This window comes from Pelodiscus sinensis, chromosome Z, assembly GCF_052426305.1.
Source record: "Pelodiscus sinensis isolate ZL-2025 chromosome Z, ASM5242630v1, whole genome shotgun sequence".
Taxonomy (NCBI): Eukaryota; Metazoa; Chordata; order Testudines; family Trionychidae; genus Pelodiscus; species Pelodiscus sinensis.
In genome coordinates this window covers 39,051,210-39,073,484 of record NC_143085.1, presented here as the reverse complement: position 1 = coordinate 39,073,484, position 22,275 = coordinate 39,051,210, and the positions used below count along the sequence as shown (strand labels likewise).

Here is a 22,275-nt window from a genome sequence, read left to right as displayed (position 1 = left end):
CTGAGAAAACGGGGTGTCCAGGTGTATCCCTACCTGGACAACTGGCTCCTTCAAGGTTCTTCACTGGATTGGCTGCTAGCCCACATCTCCCTAGTGCAAGACCTTTTTTGTGAGCTAGGTATGCTCCTGAATGTGGCCAAAGTCAACCCTTGTTCCCACACAGGTCATAGAGGTTGTGTGGGCCCACCTGGACTCAGTGTTGGCCAAAGTCTCTCTTCCCAGATCTTGCTTCCTGGTGCTCAAGGCTGCCTTCCAGGGCATATGGGAGTTTCTGATGACCTCAGCCAGGTCTTGCATGTGCCTCCTGGGGCTGATGGCAACATGCACCTGTGTCATTCAACTCACCAAGCTCTGCATGCACCCATTACAGATGTGGCTTGTGCAGGTGCACAATCCATCCCTGCACTCTTGGGACAGAGTGGTGACAGTTTCACCTGATGTCCTGTGCTTTTTGGACTGGTGGTCCCAAGATGAGGTGGTCTGTGCTGGCGTCCCATTTTCCAAATCTCTATCGACCCTCCAGTTATGACGGACGCATCTGACACTGGTTCAGGGGCTCATCTTGGAGACATGCGGACTCAAGGCATGTGGTCAAGGGACCTCTCCCTGCATATCAATACCAAGGAGCTGTGGACAGTCCGCCTTGCCTATACGATTTTGCTCCCTTGTCTCAGGGGCTAACAAGTCCTTATGCTCACCAACAACACGTCGGCAGTTGCCTATATCAACAGGCAGGGCGGGGTCCACTCCCCTCCCCTGTGTTGGGAAGCCCTTCAGCTCTATACATCAGAACGGATATTCACCTTGTTGCCTCCTGTCTCCCAGGGTCCCAGAACACTGGCGGATCAGCTGAGCAGGTCCTTTGTAATCACGAGTGGCCTCAGAGGGAACGTGGTCCTCCAGGTATTCCACAAGTAGATGGCTCATAATCCCCGGCCCGAGGGTCTACTCTATGCATTCCTACCTTTCCCACTGGTCCACAAGGTGCTCTTGCGGGTTCGGGAATTCAGGGTGTCCCTGATCCTCATTGTGCCGGTATGGCCCAGGCAACATTAGTTCATGTCTCTCCTGAGCCTGTCCTGCGAGAGGTGATCATCCTCTCATTGGACCTGGACCTCATCACACAGGACTTCAGCAGGTTTCACCATCCAAACCTGCGATCCCTGCACCTAATGGCATGGAAGCTCCATGGCTGACAGCAGCAGCGCTGCAGTGATCGGAACGGGTGCAAGAGGTCTTGCTTGGGAGTAGAAAACCTTCTACTAAGGCCACTTACCTGGCCAAGTGGAAGCACTTCTCTATCTGGGATGCCCAGAAGGGGATATCACCCAGGGTGTTCCAGACCCTGTTGGTCTTGGATTATCTCTTGGGTCTTTGGCTACAGGGATTATCCTCTTCCTCAGTCAGGGTGCACCTGGTGGCCATCTCCACTTTCCACTTGGGCTCCCAGGGCAAGACCCTTTTTGCGGATACCATGGTGCACAGTATCAGAGGAGTAGCCATGTTAGTTTGGATCTGCAAAAGTGACAAGGAGTCCTGTAGCACCTTATAGACTAACAGATGTTCTTCTTTGAGTAGTGTCCCTGTGGGTGCTCCACTACAGGTGTCAGGCTTGTCCCAGTGCTGCAATCCGGAGAGTTTTGCCAGGAGTAGCCCCCGGTGGACCGCACATGCGCAGAAGCTGCCTCGTGCCGTTCACGCCCTTTCTGCGTCGCGTGGTCCATTGCGCCAGTTCCTCCTAACCGTCGACAGCCACAGATGGAGTTGAAACACGCTCCTTCTTGCCTGAGGAGAATTTGAAGAATTTGTTACTCCCAGTTAACCCCCTTCCTCGTAATAATAGTTAGTGTAGTTAGTTAGTGTAATTGTTTGAACGAAAAACTTCTTTTTTTTTTTAGTTTACCATTGGCCTGCAGGCCCATTCTGACCCGGCCTGTCAGATTTTTCTAAAGAACTTAAAAGATCTTAAATCATGCCCAGCTCTTCGGGCTTCAAAAAATGCGCGTCATGTAGCGACGTTATGCCAGCTTCCTATGGCCACTCCCGGTGTGTCTGCTGCCTGGGAAAGGGCCATATACCACAGAAGTGTGGCCACTGTTCAAAGTTGACCGCTAGGGCCAGATGTGACAGGGAAATGTGCCTGACGATGTTGCTCTTCAATAAGGTGCTTCAACCCTCATCAGCAGAACAGCAACCGGAGGCCCCAGTGCCATGTAAGTCCCGTAAAGGGAAAAGCTCCGCTCCATCTAGGAGCGTATGTGCAGGGGATGCACCGAGCTCATCAGGGCTCCTGCAAAGGCATGGCAGGAAAAAGTCAAGAGGGCCGTAGTACATCAGTGCCTAGCCCCACACTGTTGTCAACAGTGGCACTGGCAGCTTGCACAGCAGCACGCCCCGAATCTGCACCGGTGGCAACGGCACCGAGTGTGCAGATGGCACCGGAGCCTGATGCGGCACCTTCTACAGTGCCGAGACTTGAGCCGGCACTGAGGGCTGTGCCAGAGCGTCATACTCCCTGGCCAACTACGACCATGCACGAGCCGGTGCCGAGACCACCCCGTGCGCATACAATTCCCCGTGAATTGGTTCCGTGGCACGTGTGTGGAGAGCCAGCACCGAAACACATACATCACGGGCCAGCACCAAGTTTGCATGGACAGCCGGCACTGACAATGCACCCAGTACCAGCGGTTCAGTCGGGACCAGTACCTGAAACCCAACAATCTGCCATTGCTGACCTTGGCACCCAGATCATCATCCCTGCCAAGGGATCTATCTGAGTCCACCTCTGTCATTTCGGTACTGAGCAGCCCGCTTCTCATGCCCCCCCCCCACCTGCTACTAAAGTACCAACTAAAGCCCAGAGGAAAACACGCCGTGTGTGCACACCCTTTCCCAGTCTGGGTAGGGCTGTTTTTTCACCGGGACCTTCACCCTCACCTCGTCACGAGAGGCGGGACTTTTATCAACGCTTACCTTCACGGCGGTACCGGAGATCTCCGAGGCGATCCCTCACACCTCCATGTTATCATTGCTCATATTACTTGAGGTCCCCTTCACGCTACTCACTACGCTCATGATCTCCGTTATCGCCTTCTTGTTCACATTACTGTCGGCACAGGAGTGCTAGTTCATACTCTCTGGTGTACTTACCCCATGGCCAACATCATCGCCGAATCACCTCGCATTACCGCAGCTGCCCATGTTCTTCCACAAGGTGTTCATCTCCTTCATCACCAGAATGCCCTCAGTCATACCGCAGCTGCCGACCCTGGAAATTATTCCTCCGGCACAGCCTCCTCCGGCACCCCCGGGCGATGCTCCACCTACGTTCACCTGTCATGGTGATAACGGTCAGTCCTCTACCACGGAGCAGCAGCCGATCAACTCTCCAACGGACCTCTCCTCTTTTTCACCAGACGATGAACACAGCTCAACTGAAGTCAAAGGCTGCACAATCGAAGAACACAGCTTCCGACAAGGACGCAAAACGTCTGGACCTGCTCAGGAGGAAGTTCTATTCATCTGCTTCAGCCATCCTGAGAATGGCCAATTACTCTACCCAATTTTCCTGTTTCTGTTCACCCAGCCCACAGGAGATTCCTATGTTTCACCCTAGGTAACGACTGCTATCAAAACGCAGTGCTCCCTTTCGGGCTTTCGGCAGCCCCAAGGGTACTTTCAAAGACCTTGGTGGTCGTAGCCGCCTACCTCCAACGTTCTGGTATCACGATTTTTCTGTACTTCGACGACTGGTTGATAAGAGCCCCCACAGCATATGAGGCACAAGCCGCGGATACTACTACCAGAGACACGTTGGAGGCCCTCGGCCTCATCATCAACCTACCAAAGTCTTCCCTGATTCCATCCCAGTCCATCGAGTTCATTGGAGCGAAACTGGACTCCACGACTGCTACTGCATACCTACTGATCAACCGATCTCAGACCATTCAAGACTTAGTGAACGTTCTGCTCACCGCTCCCACAGTCTCTATACTTACGTGCCTGAAGTTGCTAGGGCACATGGTGGCAGCGATGTATGTCCTTCCTCATGTGCGGCTACACATGTGATGCCTTCAACATTGGCTCCTCGTGATCTACAAACCAGGCATCAACAATACCCGCAAACTTACATCTATTCCCACTTGCTTGAGGGACTCCCTCACATGGTGGCTTGACCCGAACAGTACACTGGCAGGTGTCCCCTTTTATGCTTAGGCCCCATCTGTTTACATCACCACGGAATCATCTCTCATCAGCTGGGGAGCACCTATGCGGCGGCATCACCAGGTTCAGGGGTTGTGGTCACATCACGAATCCCTATTCTGTATAAACTTTCTGGAGCTCTGGGCAGTCTTCAATGCCTGCCAACACTTCATCCATGAGTTGTGAGGGACCATGGTACAAATCCTTACCGACAATATCTGCACTGTCTACTATATCAATCGGCAATGGGGTGCCAGATCCAGATCCTTATGTGCAGAGTCCATACGCCTCTGGAATTGGGCAATTCGGCATGGGGTTACGCTCACAGTGATTTATCTTCCCGGCAAGAGCAATACCATTGCCGATGCTTTGAGCAGAACCTTCTGCTTGCAACACGAATGGGAACTGCTCGACGAAGTAGTCTTTTCCAGATATGGGGCTACCTGGACATAGATCTGTTTGTGACTTGACGCAACAAGAAGTGCCGCCTTTACTACTCGAGGGCTGGCATAGGCACCAAATCGAAGGGAGATGCCTTCCTCTGGGGAACGTACTGCCTGCTATACGCCTTCCCACCAATCCCCCTGATAAAATGGGTGATAGGGAAGATAGTGGCGGATGGCGCAACGGTGATATTGGTGGCACCCTTCTGGCCTCGTCAAACTTGGCTACCGCAAGTCATTTGGATGTTTTTATCCCAGCCTCGACGACTTCTGCAATTGCGCAACTCTTGTAGCAACATGGCACCCTCCTGCATCCGAGCATCAACCTACTGCATCTAACAGTGTGGCTCCTGACTGGCTCCAGGGGCCAGAATTAGCCTGCTCTCAGTCAGAGACGTGTTAGTACAAAGCAGGCGTCAAACTATTCAGAAGTCTTACATTATAAATGGTGTTGCTTCCAGGCCTTGTGTCACTCACAGGATATGGATCCTTCGCTGGTACCCATCCAACACATTCTGGACTACATTCTTCACTTACGTTCACAGAATTTGGCAGTTGCTTCGCTAAAAGTGCAATTAGCTGTGATTTTGGCCTTTCATCCTCCCATAGATGTCACTTCAGTGTTTGAGCACCCACTCTCTAAGAGATTCGTGAAAGGAATTACCAACCTCTACCCCCTGCGCAAACCTGTCCCAGAGCCATGGGACCTAACCCTTGTACTTTGCACTCTTACCCACCCACCATTTGAGCCACTAGCAACTTGTGATCTACAGACTCTCTCCTGGCCATTTCTTTGTCCTTTCTCCTGGCCATTACATTGGCCAGTCAAGTTAGTGAGCTGGCAGCGCTTTCAGCCGATCCTCCATATACATTGTTTACTCAGCAGGGTGTGACATTACGATGTCACCCAGCTTTCCTGCCAAAGGTCAAGTCATCATTCCACATCAATGAACCCATAGTTTTTCCTACCTTTTATCCTAAACCACATTCCATTCCTGAGGATGCACGTTTACACATCCTGGACATTAGGAGAGCGCTTGCCTTTTCTTTGGACAGGACATGTCCCTTCTGAAAGTCACAGCGCCTGTTGCTGTCCGTTGTGACCCACTCCAAAGGCCAACAACTATCGTCACAGCGCATCTCATTGCATATCATGAATTGCATCATTTGCTGTTACACTCTTCAAAACAAGCCGCTGCCCTGTAAACTAAGAGCACATGTGGCCAGGAATATGGCCACTTCGACGGCTTTCCTAAAGGACATTCTTTTGCACGACATATACCGCGCTGTGACCTGGTCGTCCACGTCTACTTTTGCTAGACATTATGTCCTTGATTGTATCAGGGCTGCGGATGCAGCAGTGGCTCAAGCAGTGCTTTCTTCCGTGTGCAGATGATTCCGAAGCACAACATGAGCATTGGGTTACTGCTTCATACTCGCCTGTAGTGGAGCACCCATGGAGACATTACTCAAAGAAGAAGAAACTGTTACTCACCCTGTGCAGTAACATCTGTTCTTCTAGATGTGTGTCCCCGTGGGTGCTCCACAGCCTGTCCTCCTTCCTGCTTCAGAACTCTTACGTTTGTATCTTTCAGATGTTCTGGCTAGGAGGAACTGGCGCAATGGACTGCATCATGCAGAAAGGGTGCAAATGGCGCAGGGCGGCTTCTGCACATGTGCAGTCCACCAAGGGCTACTGCTGGCAAAAGTCTCCAAATTGCAGCACCAGGACAAACCCGACACTTGTAGTGGAGTACCCACAGGGACACACATCTCGAAGAACAGATGTTACTGCACAGGGTGAGTAACAGTTCCTATTGGAGCAAAAGCTTTCATGGGCTAAGACCCACTTTGTCAGATGCATGTAGTGGAAATTTCCAGAGGCAGGCCAGAATAAGGCTAGAGATAACAAGGTTAATTCAGTCAAGGAGGGTGAGGCCCACTTCTAGCAGCTGATCTGGAGGTGTGAATACTAAGAGAGGAGAAACTGCTTTTGTAGTTGGCTAGCCATTCACAGACTTTGTTTAATCCTAAAATGATGGCGTCAAATTTGCAGATGAATTGTAGCTCTGCAGCAGTTTCTCTTTGAAGTCTGGTCTTGAAGTTTTTTTGCTGCAGGATGGCTACCTCTAAATCTGCTACTGTGTGTCCAGGGAGATTGAAGTGTTCTCCTACAGGTTTTTGTATATTGCCATTCCTAATATCTGATTTGTGTTGGTTTATTCTTTTACATAGGGACTGTCCAGTTTGACCGACGTATATAGCAGAGGGGCATTGTTGGCATGTGATGGCATATATTACATTGGTAGATGTGCAGGTGAATGAACCAGTGATGGTGTGGCTGATCTGGTTAGGTCCTGTGGTGGTGTCACTGGTGTAGATATATGGGCAGAGTTGGCACCGAGGTTTGTTGCAGGGATTGGTTCCTGAGTTAGAGTTACTGTGCTGCAGTGTATAGTTTCTGGAGAGAATTTGCTTCAGGTTGGCGGGTTGACTGTGGGCACAGACTGGCCTGCCTCCCAAGGCCTGTGAAAGTGAGGGATCAGTGTCCAGGATGGGTTGTAAATCACTGATGATTTTTTGGAGAGGTTTTAGCTGAAGACTGTAGGTGATGGCCAGTGGCGTTCTGTTGGTTTCTTTCTTGGGTTTGTCTTGTAGTAGGAGGCTTCTGGGTACATGTCTGGCTCTGGTAATCTGTTTCCTCACTTCCTCGTGCGGGTATCATAGTTTCAAGAATGCTTGGTGGAGATCTTGTAGGTGTTGGTCTCTGTCTGAGGGGTTGGAGCAAATGTTGTTGTATCTTAGTGCTTGGCTGTAGACAATGGAAAGTGTGGTGTGTTCAGGATGGAAGCTGGAGGGATGAAGGAAGGCATTGCAGTCGGTAGGTTTTCGGTATAGGGTGGTGTTTATGTAACTGTCACTTATTTGCACTGTGGTGTCCAGGAAGTGGATCTCTTGTGTAGACTGGTCCAGGTTGAGGTTGATGGTGGGGTGGAAGCTGTTGAAATCGTGGTGGAATTCTTCCAGAGTCTCCTTCCCATGCGTCCAGATGATGAAGATGTCATCAGTGTAGCATAAATAGAGAAGGGGTGTTAGTGGACAAGAGCTGAGGAAGTGTTGTTCCAGGTCAGCCATGAAAATGTTGGCATATTGTGGGTCCATGCGGGTGTCCATGGCGGTGCTACTGGTTTGGAGGTATAATACTTGTGTATGAGGATAAAGTCACAGAGCTCAGCCACCAGTTGTGCTGTGGCATCATGAGGGATACTGTTCCTGACAGCTTGTATTCCATTTATGTGTGGGATGTTTGTGTAGAGAGCCTCTACATCCATGATGGCTAGGATGGTGTTTTCTGGAAGATCAACAATGCATTGTAGTTTTCTCAGGAAATCAGTGGTGCCACGGAGATAGCTAGGAGTGCTGGTGGCATAGGGTCTGAGTAGAGAATCCACAAATCCAGACGGTCCTTCAGTGAGAGTGCCAATGCCCGAGATGATGGGGCGTCTAGGATTTCCAGGTTTGTGGATCTTGGGTAGTAGAGAGAATAACCCCAGTTGGGGCTCTAAGGGTGTGTTTGTGTTGATTTGTTCCTGTGCTTGTGTAGGGAGTGTCCTGAGCAGATGGTACAGTTTCTTAACGTACTCCTCAGTGGGATCTAAGGAAAGTGGCCTGTAAAATGTGGTATTGGAGAGTTGTCTGGCAGCCTTCTTTTGGTAGCCAGACCTATTCATGATGACAACAGCACTTCTTTTATCAGCCTCTTTGATTATAATGTCAGAGTTGCTTCTGAGGCTGTGGATGGCATTGCATTCTGCACAACTGAGGTTATGAGGCAAGCGATGCTGTTTTCCCACAATTTCTGCCTGTGCCCATCAGTAGAAGCATTCTGTGCATAGGTCCAGACTGTCATTTCGACCCTCAGGAGGAGTCCATGTGGAGTAGTTCTTCTTGTGCTGTCAGCGGGAGCGTATATGTGTGTCAGTGCACTGTTCAGTTGTGTTGAAAGTATTCTTTGAGTCGGAGATGGCGAAAGTAGGCTTCTAGATCACCACAGAACTGTATCATGTTTGGGGGTGGGGGTGCAAAAAGAGAGTCCCCAAGATATGACAGACTCCTCTGCTGGGCTGAGTGTGTAGTTGGATAGAGTGACAATATTGCTGGGTGAGTTAGGGGTACTACTGTTGTGGACCCATGTGGCAGGTAGGATTTTAGACAGCTTACTGTATAGAAGTTAAGTGTGTAATGTAGATCTCCTGTCTTATTTTAGTAAAGTCCAGCTGTGTGGAAGTTGCACAGGTTTCTGAAAAGGTTGGACAGGCTTTAACTGCATGTTTGTCAGCCTGTCCCCCAATGGGACCTCAACCTGGTCCTGTCCAAACTTATGGCACCTCCCTTCGAGCCCCTGGCAAAAACACATTGCTGCATTTTTCTTGGAAGGTGTCTTTCCTGGTGGCTATGTCAGCCAGGTGTGTGTCTGAGCTGAGGGCCCTCACCTCGGACCCCCCGTATATGATTTTCTTCAAAGATTATCTCAGATTGCATCCCCACCCTGCCTTCCTTCCAAAGGTAGTGTCTCATTTTCATGTGTCCAAGAGATTTTCCTTTCAGTTTTTTATCCCAAGGTCCATGCTATGGGTAAGGAGCAGGCGTTACACACTATAGATGTTAGGAGAGCTCTAGCCTTTTATTTGGAAAGAACAAAGCCTTTCTGTAAGTCCCCACAGCTCTTTCTAGCAATTGAGAGGCTGCAGGGGCAGCTGGTCTCCATACAGAGGATCTCTTTGTGGATTACATCCTGTATCAAGGAGTGTTATAGGCTGGCTGGGGTTCTTTTGTTTCTGGATCCACATTGCCTGTTTTTATCATGCCGGCTTTCAACACAGCCCTTGAGTTATATCAACATGGCCTTTTTTGGGGGGGACGGACTAATATAGCCTATGTCTTGCTCTGTTGCACTTGCTTATAACGTCAATTATTGACCGCCTTTCCATCACCATTTAGTGTTACAAGTTACTGTAACATCTTATGAACTTTCATTTACTTGTTACAATTGAACTTATGGTTAGAATAAATTTATAGGATCAGTTATCGTAACGGAGTCCCCATTCTTCGAGACATATAAATTTGATCAGACAAAACTATAGTGAGTGAGCAATAGGGATCAATCCTGAGCTATCCCCAAGGAAATAAACTTGGTGCTTTAATATGTTTCTCTGATCTCTTATTTCTATGGTTCTAATCTAAGGTTATTGTTTAGAATATAGTTATACTCCTATCTATAACAAGATAAAGTATTAATGACTATAGAATCATAAGATACGTGGACTTTGCATATTGATGGGTCTCTGCTCCAGACTTTTGTAAAATTTCCATTTGGGCTCCTCCCTGCTTACTGTCTGATAGTTTACTTTAGAGGGTCACATCAAAAAGTAAACCTGGAAAGCAGATTCTTTATGATTCTGAATGTAGTACTATTTGATATATTTTCCTACCCATCCTCTAAATGGTTAAATTTAATGAAGCACTAATGAAGAATTGCAGAATGATTTGTTTGACTTCGCCACTTGGGGCTCTTGGCAAATGAGACTATTCATCTCACTGTGCATCTAGTCGCATTTCTTGGAGGAAATTAATTAATGCAGTTTGTCTTCCCTCGGTATCTGTGATTATTCTCCCTTTGTTATCCTTTCACTATCCCACTTAGTTTTTCTTCCTCAGTAGGTTCCTTTTTTCAACTTCCTCTGTTTCTGAAATGCAGAGAAGTAAAAGCAATTTTCCTCTGTTTTGTAGTTTCACTTGTTTTTGTACAGTGGCCTGTGTCTTTTTCTGGCAAGCTGAAGAATTCTACAGGCTGCATTCTCCTGTCCTTTAGTGATGTATTCAGTTTTCTTTCTTTTCCTTTGATTTTTTTTTTCTCCTCAAGATAGGTTACTATTGCATGCAGAATTACATGCCAGTAATATGGCTCATTATTTTAATTTATTAATCTGTGAATTTGTAACTAAATGTCTTCCTGCCATTTTCAAATGTATCTGGAATGTACATTGAGAGAGAGAGAAAGAGACAGAATGAATGTGTGTATGTGTATATACATGGCTCGACAAATACGCTCGCCCGTGGCGAGTAGATTTTGCCAGCTGGCGAGTGCAGGGGTGAACTGGCCCGGTGGGCCGTTGTAACGGGCTGGCCGAAGCCCGCACTGCGGGTGGCTGTCAGCCGATGGTCAGGGCAGTGTGTGCGTGTGTGTTACACCCAAGTCTTCAGCTGCTGAGACGCAAGGTCTCGTCGCAGTGGGCAGCCTAGGAGGCTGGAGGGCTCCCTGAAAAAGAGTTTAACGTCTGTGACTTTACTGCTAGGACCAGGGTCCCGTCACAGAGGGCAGCCAACAGGCTCTCAGACGCCCCAAGTTTATAGGAAGAGCTTATTACACCTCAGATTTTAGCTGCTAGGATACAGGACCCCTTCGCAGTGGGCAGTCTAGGGAAGACTGAGAGATGCCCCAACGGATCTGTCACCTGGGAGTGACACAATCCAAACGCCCAAGCTCTTCCTATACCTGTCCCTTATGACCGGCTGAAGTTCTTTTAAATTGTGCTTGGTTCTGTTACAGCAACTGTAACAGGGTAAACTTAGCTGTTAAATGCTACTACTGTGTTACAGATAACACAGCCATTACAAAGAACAGGACATAAAGTACACTAAGAAGTCACTTACAGGTACCATGAAACTCTTTTGGTTCTCTGAGCTCTTATTAAATGCATGCAAAATAGACACCTAGCAGGTATATATTCTCACCCCTGCGTTCCAGACTTGGCGTGGCCAGCGTCTTTCTCTCAATCCCTTGGGAAGAAGTAGGACGAGGCTGGGCATCCCACAGACCTCGGGAGACAATCAATACCTGCCAGGAATAGATGATTGGAGCTCAAATGGGGTGGGCTACTAAACCCCTCTTTATACCCCTTGGGTCACATAGGCTTCTTCCTGGTCTCAAGTAGTCAATTAGGAAAAATGGCTTTGAACACCAAGTTTCCCACGAAGGGTGCAAAGCATAATTCACACCTGGGAAAATGCAGACAATGGGCACCACTAGTGTGTGATGGGCGAAGATTCCTCTCCTGGGACAGTGCAGGCGTGTCAATTACTGGTACTAGCCATTAGGACGGCGAGAGGTCCCGAGTTGTCAGCTAGCCCATTTACTGTCTGGTTTCTGTTTATGGTAGAGTCAGGGACAGGCAGCACACCTGCGTTCCCAGGGCATCAAAGGCTGACTGCCTTTCTCTTGCTCTCTGGGGGGGGGGGGGGCGGACAAGATGGGGTTCATGTCTGGCTACAGCGGTGCAGCCCCATCCAGTCCGCTAGCCAGCGGAGGAGCAGTGTGCTGCCAGGGAGGGGGAACTGCAGTGATTCTCGGCGCCGGGTTGCCTGCGTGCAGCTGCAGCACGAAGAGGCGGAGTGCTGGCAGTCGCCAGGATGCTCGCGTGACATGGCCCTGCTGATTTTAAAGGGCCACAGCAGCTCGGCTCTGGCAGCGTGTCCCCGGCAGCTGTCTGCGGCACACTGCGGAGCCATGCCCTGCCTCCCCCCACCGGCTCCAGTCCTGCCACAGCCCCAGCCCCTTGCTGGCAAGAGACCGCTCCCTGCAGACCACCCAGCTCGCTGCGCCCGCCCCGCACCCCATCTGGCTCCTGCTGCCCATTCACCATGCTGCCCCTGCACCCCGGATCCCCTGCTCTCCCTGTGGCTCTGTGCCGCCTTTGCACCCCGCACCTAGCTCCCCCGATCCCTGCTACCTCCCCAGCTCTGCTGCCCGTTCCCTGCACTGCCCCTAGACCCCGATCCCTCTGCCCCTCCCATTCCCCGCATACCATTCCCCATGCCTCCACCGTGCCCCACACACTGCTCCCCTGATCCCTGCGTCCTTCTGCCTCTGTGCCTCCTGTTCCCCATGCCACCCCTGTCTCCCCCCGCACTGTTCTCTGCACCCCTCTGGCTCTGTGCTGTCCATGCACCCTTTTTCCTTTGTGGGTTGGGAGTGAGGGGTGCTTGTCCATAGGGAGGAGCTGGATAGGGAAAGGAAAAGGCTGCTGTGACCCAGCAGCGAGTGAAAGGGTGAGTTCACTTGAAGCAACTTTACCTTTATGGACAAAAATGAATGAAAATGTTATTTGCTATTTATAGGGCTAAAATGCTGGGACAAAAATGAAAACAAACAAACAAAAACCATTGCAAAATGCAGACATGTAAAAGACAACAAAAAAGGGGGGAATGTTTTGCTTGGCCCTGGGGGAGGGGAAGCGGCTGGGCTGGGCTGTCGGGAGGGGAGGGGAGGGGAGGGAAGGGGAAGAGATCAGAAGAAGAAAGGGGAAGGCACCAAGCAATGGGTGCAGGAGAGACAAATGCCAGGGAGCCAAGTGCAGACAATGAGCAAAAGGGCAGGAGGGGAGGTGTCAGTGGGAGTGGGAACAGGGTGATGCTGGGAGGGGAGAGGGTAAGGGCACTGGGGGCTAGAGGGAGGAGGGGGAGGTGCTGGGAGAAGGCTTGAAAGAAGGGGTGGGCATAAGGAAGGTGGGAATGGAGCAAGGTACATGTGAGGGCACAGGGGCATGAGAGGAACGGGGGCAGAGGGTGCTGAGAGGGTGGGCATCAGGGAAAAAGAGTGCAAAGGGGGCAGAGGAAGTGAGGTAAGGGAAAGGCACCAGGAGGGTGCAGGTGCCAGAGGATTGAAGCAGAAGGGCAGACGCCTGCAGGGGAGGGACCAGCCTCAGAGGAGAGAGCCAGGGCAGGTGTGTAGAGGGAGGTGTTAGAAGAGGGGATGAGGAGGGGTAGCTCAGTTGATCAGAGTGGGGCTACTGGAGGAGTGGGCACGGGGGAGAGAAGGGCTGGTGGAGGGGGGCAGGTCTCGGGAAGGCTGAGGGCAGAGAGAAAGGCAGGAGTCAGGACAGCAGAGGAGGGTGAGGGGTTGGGGGGCAGCAGGCACCAGGGGAGCTGATGGAGCAAGAGGAGGAGACATGGCAGCAGAGAGAAAAGGTAGAAGTTTATAAGATATTTATTAATAACTTGGGTGATATTTATTAAGAACTTATTAGTAATTACTGTTCTTATTCTTATTAGGAATTTATGCCATTAAAAAAACACTTGGGGGGGGAGGGTGGCGACTCCCTTTTTTGTCTGGCGATAGGGTTTTCCATAATTTGTCGAGCCCTGTGTATATATATTTTTTTCAAATTCTTTTTAGGAAAAGGTAGCAACATCCACAACACTGAAATAACATTGGAACTGGGCTGCTGTTCACATTTTATTTGAATGTATTTATTATTATTTCCACAACAATATCACCTCTCTTTAAATGTAGACCAGCTGTTTGCTTTGCTGCTTGGTCTTGTTTCATATTCAAATATGAAACAAATTTTTATAGAAAGTCTTTTTTTAAATCACCACTTGTTCCCAGAAGACGGTTCTTGCTAAGCTATTAATCCAGCTACATATCAGCTCAAGAAGAATAGGATTACTAGCAATCACATGCTATGCTATTTGTATGTAGGGAAATTTAAAATCACCACTGGACGCAACAAGAAGAATTGACTCAAGTGTATTTCAAGTTTACTGAATGGGATCAGACATGGGAAGGGGGGAAACAGGGATGGCAGTGGGATTAATCAGGATTTTAAGGATGTATAAACCACTTTATATATCAGTAAAAGGATCAGTGGCAGAAATCATTAACCTGATGCAGTTATATCACCCTTTTCTTGTTTAGGTTACCAGTTAATCAGTGGGCTTGTTGATTCCTTGAGCATGGAATATTGTAGCAGGGTGAACTAGGCCTGAAGCTCTCTGCTGGAGGCTGGTGGCCTTGCTACACCTGCACCCAGGGAAGGAGCATAAGAGAGGTCCTTCAGGCAAGCTAGAGTGGCTGCTTCAGCTGCAGCCAATCAGGGCCCAGGAAGCTGTTATAAAGAAGCTGTTGGGCGAGGGTCTGGCAGTTCCTCTCTGGAGCTCAAGCCAGGCAGACCCAGGGACTGTGGGAAGGTAGTGGTACCTAGGACAGCTCCAAATGTGGGCTGGATTGCAGACCTGGGTGAACCCTAGGTCTGCTGGCTGAAAATCACCCGTGGTGGACTACGGCAAATTGCAGAAACCTGGACAAGGTGCTTTGAGGATTTTATCTCAGAGCACTGAAGAGAGGAGTGGACAGGGCAACTTCTTGGGGAAATGGCCCAGGGAGCAAATAGAAGTATAAGTGAGGACACTTACCGGACAGTTGCTATTTTACAGGTCATAGGACTGGGACCCAGAGGAGTGGATGGGCTTGGGTCCCTCCAACCCGTAGCTATAAAAGGGGGTAGGAAAGAAGCCTGGTCCCAGGCAACTGAGAAGAAAAGTCATCTGGGATACCTCCATTCCCAGAGTCAGCTGGAGTAGAAGAGCTTTTGGAGACATTATCAGTCAAAAGGAGGTACCCGAGAGAGGGTGAGCCCTTTACAGATATATTGAGGATAAGTCTGTGTTACCTATCAGATACATAGAGACCCTATTCATGTTTCAGTCTAGCTTGTTCAGTAGGTGAACCCAGGTCATTTGGTGGCATCAGGATTCTTTGAGAAGTTTGTCTCCTGAAACTCAAGGTATGTCTACATTGGAGTGGGAGGTGGAGCTTGGGAAGAAATAACTGAGCTAATGCTGATTGAGCTAGTACGCTAAAAACAGCCGTCTAGCTGGGGCTGCACAGATGGTAGGATAGGATTATACGCCAGGGCTACGTCTAGACTACATCCCTTTTTCGGAAAAGGGATGTAAATTAGACGTATCGCAATTGCTAATGAAGCGGGGATTTAAATCTCCCCTGCTTCATTAGCATAAAAATGGCTGCCGCTTTTTTTCAGCATGGAGCTTTGTCGGAGAAAAGCGCCAGTCTAGACGCTGATCTTTCGAAAAATAAAGCTTTTCCGAAAGATCCCTTATTTCAAGAGGGATAAGGGATCTTTCAGAAAAGGCTTTATTTTTCGAAAGATCAGCGTCTAGACTGGCGCTTTTCTCCAATAAAGCTCCATGCCGAAAAAAAGCAGCAGCCATTTTTATGCTAATGAAGTACGGGAGATTTAAATCCCCGCTTCATTAGCAATTGCGATATGTCTAATTTACATCCCTTTTCCGAAAAAGGGATGTAGTCTAGACGTAGCCCAGGTGTCTAGCCCCTCTGAAGTCTTACTACCCACTTAGATCAGCTGCCTCATCCTGCCTCCTGTGTAGCTGTGTCTATGCTGCTGTTGGGAAATACTAGCTCTGATTTCACTGGTCTGTATAGGTCATATACAGGTGCAGCTCCTGTGGAGACATACCCTTTTTATAGTAAGAAGGCAGCATTCTTGGGTTTTCTGAGTCTGTTCAGAGTGGATGCAAAAGCCACTCATCATAAGATGCACATAATGCTATATGTATAAAGGCATACATAAAAGATATCTTAATTATTTAATATTAGATTTCTTGACTACAGAAATTGAGAAAGAACCCCATCTTGTTGGAAGCAGATGTTTTCTGCTGCTGAGGTATATGACTGAGAGAGGGTGCTTGTGCACCAGCTCACAAGCTCTTTTAAATGCAGAGCCGCTTATCGGTTAATCGTGTAGCTGACAAAAATTTTGTCGGCCACACAATTACCAAATTACATGCTTCCTAACATTCCTAATGCGTATTTATGATGATGGTGATGATAGACAATACAATGACAGTGTTGTATATCAACAAACCAGGGGATGCATGCCTATGCTGCCATTGTGGTGGGGGGGAGCTCTAGGGGCAGTAGGCAGTAGACCCCTCCTAAGGTTTGAACCCTTGGATTTCATACGGCTTGAAGCTGGACGCCCTGGCTCCAGAGGCAGTTCTTAAATGCAACAGAGTTTGAGCTGCTTGCACCTTTACCTTTGGGGCAGCAAGTTTGTTCTAAAAAAAGGGAGGCAGGTGATTAAGAATACCAAAAGACTAGTTATTCAAGTAATTGAAGGATCGTTAGATCATCATGGAAACATAGCCCAATACTAGGAACGAATGTTGTGCTGTTGGGATTTTCATTTGGACCAGTACTGTCACACTTAAAAATGTTCTTGAAAAAGGGGTAAACAGGGAGGTAGAAAAATTTTCAGATACTACAGAATTACTCAAAATAGTTAAGTCCAGAGTTACAAAGGAATCTCACAAAACTGCGTGATTGGGCAGCAGAAGGGCAGATAGAATTGAAGGTTGAGAAATGCAAAGTAATGCACATGGAAAAATAAAATTCCAGCTATACATACAAAAATGATGGGGTCTAAAATAGCTGTTACCACTCAAGAAAGAGATATTGGAAGCACTGTGGATAGCTTCCTGAAAACATCTACTCAATGTGCAGAGGCAGTGTGAAAACAAAAAAACTAACAGACTATTGGAATCACTAGAAAAGGAATAGATAATAAGACAGAAAATATCATATCACCCTCTCCCCAAACAAAATCTAAAATGGTGCTCTGATGTATGCTCTTCTCCCTTGTGCAGAGAAGCGCTCCTCCTATGAGACTTCTGTGTAGAACATTCAGTCCACCTGCAAGCATCATACTTTCCTGGGGCCCAGAACGAGAGGGCAGACTGTTTTTCCACAGTTGCAAGTGATATCTTCACCCAGACATTGCCAACGTACTCTTCCAAAGGTGGAACATTTCCCAGTCTGTGGCAGACTGGGGCTGGTCATTGCCCAGGGTTGATTTGCAGCAGTTGCACCTGTCTGCAGGGTGTTCCAGTGGGGACCTGGGACCCCCATGGACAGGGGTTGCTGCCAGAGCAAACTCTGCCTGTGGCCAGCTTGGGCACTGCAGAGAAATGCTGCTTCATAGTAGGGTGTGTGTGTGTGTGTGTGTGTGTGTGTGTGTGTGTGTGGTTCCCAATGGGGTGGTGGGATCCCCTGCGGACAGGGACTATTGTCAGAGCAGCCTCTGCCCACAGTGAGCTTGCACCCCTGCTCCCCCTTCTGCCCTCTGTTGCTGCCTCTATAAGAGGAAACAGTGGGAAGGGGGAGGGAAGGGAGCAGGCAACACCAAGGAGATGGTGTTGGGAGGAACTGGCTTTTAAACTGGCTCCCCTCAGTACCGACTCCTGCTCCACCCCCTTGCTGCCTCTGGTACAGAGGCACCAAGGGGGGAAATGCGAATTGTTGACTTGACTACCAGATAACCCTAGGCTTGTTGGGTATTCCACTAGTTGACTACTTGTTTACATCCCTACCTTAGCCTAGTTCTATCAAGACTGACAGATTCTCCATTTGAACCGCTAGCCACATGCTCCCGGCTTTACCTTTCTTATAAGGTGGCTTTCCTAGTGACTATAACCCCAGCCAGGAAGGTGTCAGAGCTCAGGGCTCTAAAATCAGAATATACCATATTCTTTAAGGATATTTAAGAACAAACCCTGCTTCCCTCCTTAAAGTGGTTCCTCAGTTCCACATCCATATTCCTCCCAGTGTTTTATCCTAAGTGCATTCTGGGAGTCGAAACAGAAACTCTATACTCTGGATGTACGCAGCACGTTAGCCTTTTATATTGGCCATTTAGAACATCAGTCCAGTTATTTGTAGCTGTTATTTCTATCCAGCCTGTGTCATCATGGTGGATCTCTTCTTGGATAGTCTCCTGGATCTGTGAACGTTACAGTCTTGCACAAGGCCTCACACTGGCAATTATGGCATTTTCTGCCAGGGTGCGGGCTTTATCCACAGCATTTCTCTCACAAGTTCCAACTCAGGAGACAGGCAGGGTGGTAATGGGGTCATCTAGTCACATGTTTGCAGCGCATTACTGGGGTCATCTAGTCACCCGTTTGCAGCACATTACATAATCACCCAGCAGGCCAGAGATGAGGCAGCCTTTTGTAGGGTTGTGCTCCTATTAGCCGGTGCATCTCCTAAAGCTTTAGCTTGTGAGCCACATGATTGGAATGCACATGAATAAGCACTTGAAGAAGGAAAAATGGTTACTGTATATACCGTATATATTCGTAAGCTGAATTTTTTTCATAAAAATGTGAATCAGAGAGTGGAGATCTTCATTGCACATTGGGGTCTGCAAACTTTGGCTCCCAGCCCATCAGGCTAAGTCACAAGTGTGCTGTGACATTTTGTGTATCTGGAGCATCCACAGGCTCCCAGCGCTCAGCTCCCAGTGGGTGAAGTTTGCTGTTCCCAGCCACTGGGAGCTGTGGGAAGTAGTGCAGGCCAAGGGAAGTGCTGTCCGCCACTTCCTGCTGCTCCCATAGGGTGGGAATGGTGAACTGCAGACACTAGAAGCTGCAGGGCTCCATGCCTGCAGAAGCTTCAAGTAACCAAAACATCCCGGTGTACCAGCAGCTTACTCTGACAACTGGGAAGCGGAGTTTGCCAACCCCTGAAATATAGGGCCTTCTTATGAAACAGTCATAGGTTCTTTCCATTTTTACCTTGGGAGAGAGGGGGACCAGCTTATAAAAAAAAATGGGTTAATGAATGTATATACGGTACTTACCTTTCATAACTATTGTTCTTTGAGATATATTGTTCATGTCCATTCCAGTACCCACCCTCTATTCCCTCTGTCAGAGTAATGGTGGGTCAGCAGGGCTATATACTAGGAACCATAACAGTGTCACTGCAGGCGGCACCCAGGCTGACCTGACAGATGCTCCTAGGCAAAAATCTTCCTGTTTCTGTGCATGCGTGTGCACGCGCACCTGATTGGAATGGACATGAACACCACATCTTGAAGAACAACAGTTATGAAAAGTGAGTAACAGTTTATTACATGAATTTAGATCTGGAATGTTCTAACTTTTGAGTGTTTGAGTTTGTAACAAAATGATTTTTCTTTTTTATGTAATTTTACCTAAATCATATAAAATGTAATTTATAATAATCAGAAAGGAGAGAATCAAGTATACTTATTATTACATCTGGGCTAAGCTACATACTCACTTTAAAATGATGCGGATTCCTCTAGCTGGCTGTTGGATTCAAACTGTTAGGAACCTTTGAAGTTCCTTGTTGTTTTTATATTGATGGTGTTTTATTAATTAAGCAACACATTTGTCAATAGACAAACATTCAGAGGAGTATAATCTATAGCACTCAGATTTTCTGGTCTTCAATTAAGGTTTGGAGGGAAGGGAGAGGAGAGAGAAAAGGAGTGAGTTGGGAAAAGCAAACCATTTGATTAATCTTACTCTTAATTAAAGTACCTTCTGCATCCCCTCAGGCAAAGATATAGTTGATACAGAAAATAAACACTGTATTTCAAAGCAAGCTTCATGTTAACTAGTGCATATAATCCAAAACACTTTTTAAAAAAGTGTTTCATAGTGGTATGAAATTCAAAAGAAATCATGTCCTGGATTATATTGGGATTATATTAAGTAATAACTGAGGTAAAGAATTCTTAAATTCATGACATTATACTAAATTAATTAATATTCTGATAGAATGAAATTTTCATTTCATCCTCATTAATTGCTTCTTCTTCCTCCACCCCTCCTACAAATTCCAGCTGATATGGTGTCCAGTAAAATTAAATTCCCTTCCTCATTGTCCAAAAAAAATTATTTTCCCTGGCCAATTTAACTGCTGGGGAAAACCCTGCTACCTCAGCCACAGTGGAATATGAAAGCACTTAGTCATCATTGTGGTCTTCTTTTTCTGTTAGTCCATCTGTGAGTCCGTTTGTTCAAGAACTCCTCCTAAATAGTAAGAGCTAGGACCACCAAATTTGGTATCCAGCTTCCTCTTACCATAGCTTAAAGCAGGGTTTGGTTGTGCCAAGACAATGGGATGTGCTTGAAATTTGATTGTTTCTCATAAAATGTAAAGGGATGAGTCTGGTAGGAGGGAGTTATACTGCAGAATGACCACAGAGGGCAGCAAGAGGCCAGAGAAGGGACTGGAACAGCTAAAACCTCATTGTGCCGTGAGGGGGCAGGAGTGGAGAAAGGGACAGCTAGCTACTATATATTTGAGAGAGCTTGTCTGATTGTACCTCTGTCTGTGTGTCTGTCTGTCTCCCAGCCAGGGCACATGCACCCTCTCCCCTGGCTGTGCCTGTTACAGCTGCAGTGGCCATGGAGAAGTGCTTCTCACCTGGCCCCAAACTGCTGCAGTGAGGGAGGGCTGGGATAGTCCTCTCACCCTGGGGCAGCCTACACACTGAATCCTTCATCCCCAGCCCAATCCCAGAATAATTATTTAAATGAAGAAAAACAAAACTTATTTGAGATAAGGACCCAAGCAACGCCGGGTAAATCTCCTAGTCCTAAAGATTTTGCTCTTTTTTGTTTTGATGAATTTTCAATAAGAACTAATTAAATGTTATGCATGGGTATAAGAATTTGCATATGCAGTAATTCCTCATTTAACACTATAGATATGTTTCAGAAAATGATTGTGTTAAGTGAAAACGTGTTATGCGGGGTCAATTTTCCCATTGAAAATAATGGAAAAGGTGGGGGTTGCGTTTCAAGCGGTGGTATCTGTTGTGACCAGGACATAAGGTTGGGGGAGAAAGGGGACTGGGTTACAGCAGGGAGGGGAGGTGTTTGGCTCTGGGGAAGACAAGGGGAGGAGAGGGGAAGGGAATTGGGTTGGAAGTATGCCCCTGTGGCGGGTCTGCCAGGACCCGCACTGTGTCAGGCAGGGGGGTCTCTGGGGAACAGCATGGCGAGCGATGAACCCTCTGCGGCTTTGCAGGGAGGCGAGGGAAGCCCCGGGCAGCTGCCGGCGACAGGCAGGCTGGGAAAATCATGTTATTCCGGGGACGGTCGTGTAATTCAAAAAACGTTCTCTAAAAAAAATCATGCTATTGCTAAAACGTGTTAAGTGGGCACGTGTTAAATGAGGAGTTACTGTACTTCCTAATTTGGGTTCTTAATATTGTGTCCAGGTGTTCTTGACAGTTTTGTATATTTCTAATAGTAGAAAACATTTTCTTGTAAGGCAGTCTCAATTGGTTTCCTGGACATAATCAGACATTTCTTGCAAAAGAGGTTATTCCACAATAGAAAAGATTTTAAATTATATTTCAGGTTGTTTTTCAGCAACTTAACTCTTTTTATGTAGCACCAGGTTTTCCTTGTCATGGGACTGAGAAAATGACCTTGTACAATCGTTTGCCTGGATAAGGTTGTTTAGTATTTAGTTTGTAGTTCTTCCATACAGAAGAAATATCCACTTCTGTAAGTCTGGCTGTGCACCTATCAAGCTTAATTTCTGGATCCTTGGTGTGTAAGCAGGTTGCAGGGTAACTGTATGTGTCACATTTGTGTGTCACCCATATCTGCTGTGAATAGGAGCTGGCATCTGAGGTTACACTTAATTTTGGGTTAGAATGGCATCTCCATTCTATGGCTGTGCTACATCATGTTATTTAATCATTCTCAGCTCCAAACAGTGAAAAGAAAGAAGAGGACCATAGAGAGAGAAGAAAAAACCTAAGATTATGTAAAACATGTTTGGATCATTTAAAAAAGCTTTTTTAGCTAAAAGAAACCCCATAGGGCTACATCCCGAGAGGTAGAGCACCTGGAAAACTACTCTTGACTTCCTAGTCACTTGGAACTTCTTAGGAGGTGGCCACTAGAATGCAGT

The 22,275-nt window shown here is 47.7% G+C and overlaps 1 protein-coding gene and 1 pseudogene across 5 annotated transcripts in view; one reads left to right on the top strand and one right to left on the bottom strand.

The window, feature by feature from the left end:
- Positions 1–22,275, top strand: part of TTC28 (tetratricopeptide repeat domain 28) — a 585,613-nt gene that overhangs the window by 160,504 nt on the left and 402,834 nt on the right. The window lies entirely within an intron of this gene.
- On the bottom strand, positions 7,192–8,403 carry LOC149520732 (uncharacterized; annotated as a pseudogene).